At 50.6% G+C, this 6224-nt stretch overlaps 1 protein-coding gene across 1 annotated transcript in view; it reads left to right on the top strand.

Moving 5' to 3' along the window:
• Window positions 1–2341: 2341 nt before the first annotated feature.
• The window catches only part of LAMA5 (laminin subunit alpha 5), a 103818-nt gene continuing 99935 nt past the window's right edge, over window positions 2342–6224 (top strand). The window contains exon 1 of the mRNA XM_014956075.1: window positions 2342–2491. The gene's annotated coding sequence lies outside the window, so the exon portion shown is untranslated. The remainder of the gene's footprint in view (window positions 2492–6224) is intronic.

The raw sequence follows: 6224 nt of genomic DNA on the forward strand, positions 1-6224 counted from the left end.
TGGGGTGAGGAGAGCTGAGGTTGGGTCATGGCAGGGCCAGATAAGCAGGGACAAAGCCATCTGCTGTCCCCAGGCACACAGTGCCAGCAGGGTGCCAGGCTGGTCTTTATGCTCAGGGGGAAACTTCAAAGTTGCCATTGATGGGATTGGGGAGAGGATCAGGCCCTGCAGGTCTCTGGAAGCTGCCTCCATTCAAACCTCCTCCTTATCTCTCTCCCTTTGCTCTGATAGTGGCAGTTTTATGTTCTCTAAGCTGCCTTGCAACTCCTTGCATTGCTCAAGTTCTTTCTTTGGTGTACCTTGGGGATGTCCCCACCTCTCCTGCTGTCTCCTCTAAGCCTGTGGCTCACAATTGCTTTTTAATTAAAAATCCTCTGCTGATGTCAGAACTTCTCTCTTCCCTCTTCCCTGATCTGATGCGCTGTGCAGGAGCCCGAGTTGCTCTAAAATAGGAAAAGCTGGGAATGATTCTCATCAGGTTTAGGTCTGGCTCTAATGAAATAACTAATGAGCAACTGGTGCATCAGAGAGACTAATTGCACTTTTAATGGCAAACTTAGTTCAGCTGTTGATGTGTTCCCAGCCCAGTGGTGGCTCCCGCATGCAGTGGGGAGGGATAACAGCAGCATTACAAATGTGGCACAGCTGATCCTAATTTATAGTCCCCTCTTACTAAACTTGAATCGACAGTTGCCCATCAGTGTGAACTTTGAGTTCAAAATGGTTTTCCCATCTGTGGCAAGAATTTAAAGTATGAAAGCACTTTATTTTTTTTTTGTTATTTATTCCCCTTTTTGTAACCTTGCCTCGCTTCTCCTCCCCGCACACCTCAGGGTTGTGGATTGTGCAGCAGAAATTTCCACACAACCTGTTGCACCGGTTCCTGTGAAGGGTTCGAGCTGAAGAGTTGGGTCAGTTTTATCTGGTCTGCTCTCCCTCCTCGCTCCCTGCGTGTTCCAACGAGCCTTGTCCTGACCTCTCTGCACGGGGGGACCTCCCTCAGTGGGCGTCAGGGTTACCTGGATGGTTTCAGCTGCCCTTTTCTTTGGCTTTGTGCTTGCCCTTCTGCTATTTTCATATCTCTCGAGGAGTTAATTTAACAGTGTTCTTGGTTCAGGACAATTTGCATTGCATAATTGCCTGCAAATAACGCAGCACATGGCTGTGGGGAAGAATGCTGTGAAATCTCCGCTTCCTTTGCACTGAGATTCCTCCGGAGTTTGGGGCATCTGGAAAATCACACGCTCTGGGGTGGCTCTGTCTTGCCTCAGTCCTTGCAAGGATGTGGATGGAATAAGCAGGAAGGAGATTGTGTGTCTTGAGATCATGTACCTGGTACAACATTAAAGCTGTCTTCAGCCGGGACAGGCGAGGGCAGTTTGCTTGCCTGGGGTTAACTGTGCCTTTAAAAGGAAAACTGCCTGTAACAGAGTTCCTTTCTATCAGCAATTCAAGTGACAGAACAGTGGCTCCACAAAACAAAAAACTTGCCAATTTTCAGGGCTATTTGCAGGTTTCCTTCAGAGTGGGTCAGATTCATTTGTGCATTAAATGGGAAAGAAAGAATTGCCCCTAACAGCTTGGGGCTTTGTCTGATCCCGCTCAGGAGGTGCTCTGTTAAAGTTGCAGAGCTGTTTTCTCTGGCAGCGTGTCCATGGAGCTGACAAAGCCACCCGCGCCACAAAAGCAAGGCAGAAAAGTGCTTGCAGCCAGGTCCCTGGCCAGCTGACAGCGGGGACCGTCCCTTTTGGGCCCTGTATTGCAGCATCGCCAGCAAAAGGGACTTGGCTGCTGGACTGCTAAGCTCGAAAATGTAGCTTGAAAGGACTATGCTTGTAAAATGAATAGGTTGACAAGAAACAGATTGCAGGGAGTTGGGCAGAAGAACTGCCAGTCTGGGTCCATAGGAATGGCTGAATGGTCCGGGTCAGGATGCCTGGGTGTCAGCAGGGCTGTGAGTGGCAGAGGAGCTGGTGGCCCTGGAGCTTGAGCTGTTCTCCATCGCAGCGCGGCTTCTCCTCTGCCTTCCCTTCTGCATCTGGCAACCGGGTCTTTGTGTCTGGGTCCCTTTGCCAGCACTCGTTGCTTATCTAAAATACAGAAGGGATGCTGCTTAGAGCAGTCCAAATTCTATGCTGGGTTGTTGTTGTGGGATTTCTGAGCTTTTTCTCGTTCCTTTTTCCATCCAAGCTCTAAATTGGTGCAAACAAAAAAGTGTATATATTGATTCGTATTAGCAGGCGTACACCCTATATTTTTTGGAATTGCTGTGATACATGTCTGCTTCGTGCCACGCTTTTCTGGCTACAGTTAAATGTTATTTTTGTACTTTCAACAGGGCCAGTACTGCGACATCTGCTCCTCTGCAAACAGCAACAAGGCCCACCCCATCACAAATGCCATCGACGGGACGGAGCGCTGGTGGCAGAGCCCCCCGCTCTCCCGGGGGCTGGAGTTCAACCAGGTCAACGTCACTTTGGACCTCGGACAGGTAACGCGAGTCCTTCTTGGTTGCATTGTAGATTGTGCTGGCAAGGACCTGCCCCTCTGCTTCTGAAGTCCTTCGGTGGTCCTTGCTGGCAGGGTGAGACAAAACCCGCTCGTTTAATGACAGGGCAGGAGGGTTTGGTTAAAATATGGAAGGGAAAACCACGTGTGTGTCTGTTGGTGGTATTAATTGCAGTCTTTGCTGTTTGCTGTTACTGTTTAGGCTTTCCCTTAACATTGACTCAGTCATGGAAATTCTCTTAGACTTTCCTCAGTTTTAAGGAAACGAGGAGCAAAGACGTCCTGGCTGAAGCTGTGGGGGCAGGAAGGGGGCTATTTGCTGTTGCTATTTAGGCTTTCCCTTGCCGTTGAGTCAGTCATGGAAGTTCTCTTAGACTTTCCTCAGTTTTAAGGAAACGAGGAGCAAAGATGTCCTGGCTGAAGCTGTGGGGGCAGGAAGGTGTCACAAGCCTGAAGCTGCGGGATGTGGGTCTGCATTCTGGGATGGGGCTATTGCTCTGACTGTTGGATGGGGGATCTCCTCAGTTTCAGGGCAGGGTAGGGGGGGTGTGAGACACCCCTTCCTCTCCAGTGCCCTGCACCCTCCTCTCTGGCAGCCATTTGCTCTCACAAATCAGGATTTGGGGCATTTGCTGTGTATTCTCTGACAGTTTAGCAGTTAGGTACTGAAGTGCCCCATGAACAGATAGGGCTGGGCTTTCACCTCTTCTGCTGCCCTTGCCCGACCTCTGCTACCAGCCCTGCAGCACCAAAGGCCACGTTTGGGTGCTCCTTGGCTGGAGGTCTGTGAGATGGGCCAGTGGTGCTGCTGTGAACAGCTAAACTCTTGCCAGAAAACGTGGCTGCTGTGATTGCTCAGGCAGCCTTTCAGGGACTGAGTTCACTGCTCCTTTAGGTGGAATTTTGTGCTGATTGCAGTGATTTCAAGCCTTGTTGTGCCACCGAAGCTTTGCACTGACCTTGCAGGTGGCTTTTTCACCTTCTCTGGTGCAGCAAAGGCTCATTTGTCACCACTGTTTGTAAAGCATCTGACTGCAAATTTACAGCTATGGATAGCTGGGATGTATTGATTGTGATGCCCTTCTGTTAGATGCTCCAAACATGCATTTTAACCCCCAGCATTGTCTCTGATCTGCTCCCTGCACTTGCCTGGAGCCTCTGAAACAGCTGGCACTCAATTCATGGAGGGTATCTAAAGCTGTGCTATACACAGCACCAGCAAAATATCTCCTGATGCCCGGGGCACATCATGCATGGCACAATAGCTGTGTGGGCAAAGCCTCCCAGGGCTGCACACAATGTGCTGATCCCCTTAGCCAACGTAGGTGGCATCTGCTGTGTCCCTTAGAAACCTCCCAGCTGGCAGAGGGGTGCTGGGGGGGTGGATGGCTTGGACTCCCTCCCTCCCTCCTCCCACCAAGGGCCAGCTTTCTGGTGGCTCGCCGATTCTCTAGAAAGGGATTTTCAAAGAGCAGCTTTTCTATGGAGCTTCTCCTCCTCTTTGTCATTCTCTGCGGTGACTTTCTGGCCTCAGGCCAGAGCCCCCCCAGCTGTGCTGTGTGCTTGCAAGCTGCTGCCTTTGGCTCACCTGGGCATTTGCAGCCTCCAGGGCTGTGGTGCTGGGAGCCAGAGCCTGGGATAATTTTTGGGGGGGGGACGACACTGCGGCACTGCTTAAACTACTATTAAAACTCTTTCCTGCCCTCCTCTCCCCAGCCTCTGGATTTATTTGCTCTTGGTACCCCAGGGGTAGGATGGCACCAAGGTTGGGGCTGGTTGCAGTTGGTTCACCTGGTGGGGAGTTTCTCTGGGCTCTGGACCCTCCACTTCCCTCCCCACTTTGCAAATAAAACGGTTGCCCAGCTACTCTCCTCAGCAGCACAGACCCAAAGCTTCAGCCCATTTTTAGTGGCTTCCTCTTTATATGTGCCCTTATTGTATGTAATTGCTGAAATAACCTGGTTACGCTCCTGGGGAGAGTCAGTTCTTTGCTTTTTCCCTCCTTTGTTTGGGAGGTCGGGCGATAGGAACAAGATGAAATGTTACAGAATCGCTAATTTCCTCCTTTTGAAGGGGAGGCTGGTTGAAAGGATGGCAGATAAAAAGAGGAGTTCTTGGGACCCAGCAGGGTTCTGCAGGGCGAGTGCGGGCTCGGGCGGACTTACCTGGGAGCCAGGCTTTGCAAATTCCTTGGATACCTGTGAAACAGCACAGGGAACACCCCCAAAGGCATGTCTGAGAGCAGGGCTTTTTTTTGGCTGCCGAACAAGGCAAAACTCCTTGCTCTGTGTAACCCACTAGGGAGCTCTCGGATCAATGAAGATTTAATTTAAGGGACTGACGGCCACTAAAAGCTATTGTCCCTTTGGGGGATCATGAGGACGGGTGCTGATGGCATGGTGCTTCAGTGGGGGCACGGCAGGGGCTGGCACAGGAGGTTGTGGTGTCATCCCCCCCCTTTGCTGCTGTGCTTCCCTGCTGTCTTCCATCCCTCTCCAGGACTAAGTACTTAATTATCAGCTAGAATCAGGTTTCTCCAGCATTTGGCAAGGCTGTGGCAACTGGGAGAGGGGCAGTTAATTAAGCAGCCCGTTGGTCTTTGCTTTCGCTGGCTGGGAGCTTGCTCTCCTCACAGGGATGTTAAAATCCTTGGGGAAGGAGAGAGGGAGGAATATTCACAGCCAGCAAATAAGTTGCAGAACGGCTCAGGCTGGCCACCCAGTTGGTGTGAGTGTATTAAACACTCACATCATGTCATCTTAGTGCCAGCAGTGGCCTAATCTTAACGGCTTCATCAGCAAAGGCAGATCAGAGCTCCCACCACAGCATGGGGAGAGATTGGGTCTGATTATCTGCTGGGGGGGTCGGATCTGAATCGCTCCTGCTGCTGCTGTGTCTGTTCCTGTCTCCTTGGGGAGGAGTAATTTTTCTTTTCAGAATTGATGGGAGGAAAAAGCTGGAAGAGGAGGAAAAGTCACTTGAGGGTTCCCATGTCAGACCCGGGTCTGAGCGGCAGAAATGTGGCAAACAGCTCCAAGGAGGAAAGTTAAATGAATTTTAGTAGCTGCTGGGGAGGGGAGGATGAAGAGGGAAGGTTGCTGGAGGCTTTTTTCTTGCTTTTAATCATGACCTTGTGCTTAAAGCTTTAGTAAATTTAGGGTGAATGGCTGGGCCACTGCGTGGATTTGCTGCAAAATACATCATTGTGGCACCATGACAAAGCACGGTTCAGGTTTTGCAGGGTGGAAGAATTGAAGGGCACTGGGAGGAAACTGTTGTGTCTTGTGGTGCTGCTGGACAATCTGGGCTCGTCCCCAGAACTGGCCATGGGGCCTGGCTTAGAGGGCAGAGGCCCGTGCTGTGATGGAGGCTCCTCAGCTCACCCCACTGCTGCTGAGCTCCGAGCTCTTCCCTCTCCTGCCCTGAGCCTCCAGAGCAGCTGGAAATGGGAAAGTGCCTCTGCTGCAACGGGGCTGCTTGGGGAGCAGAGGGACAGGACACCGTGACTCACTGCCACCATGGGAATTGTCCCCTGTGATCCTGCTGTGATTAAGTGCCACAGTGGGCGGAGGGGAGGAAAGGGTGTGATGGAGGATTCTTTTTCTCTTTTTTTTTTTCTTTTTTTTTTTTTTTTTTTTTTTTTTTTAGAGGGGGTAAAAAAAAAAAAAAAAAAAAAAAAAAAAAAAAAAAAAAGTTCTAGGAAAAATATTAAACCC

The sequence above is a fragment of the Calidris pugnax genome, unplaced genomic scaffold (genome assembly GCF_001431845.1).
Source record: "Calidris pugnax isolate Ruff unplaced genomic scaffold, ASM143184v1 scaffold50, whole genome shotgun sequence".
Lineage (NCBI taxonomy): Eukaryota > Metazoa > Chordata > Aves > Charadriiformes > Scolopacidae > Calidris > Calidris pugnax.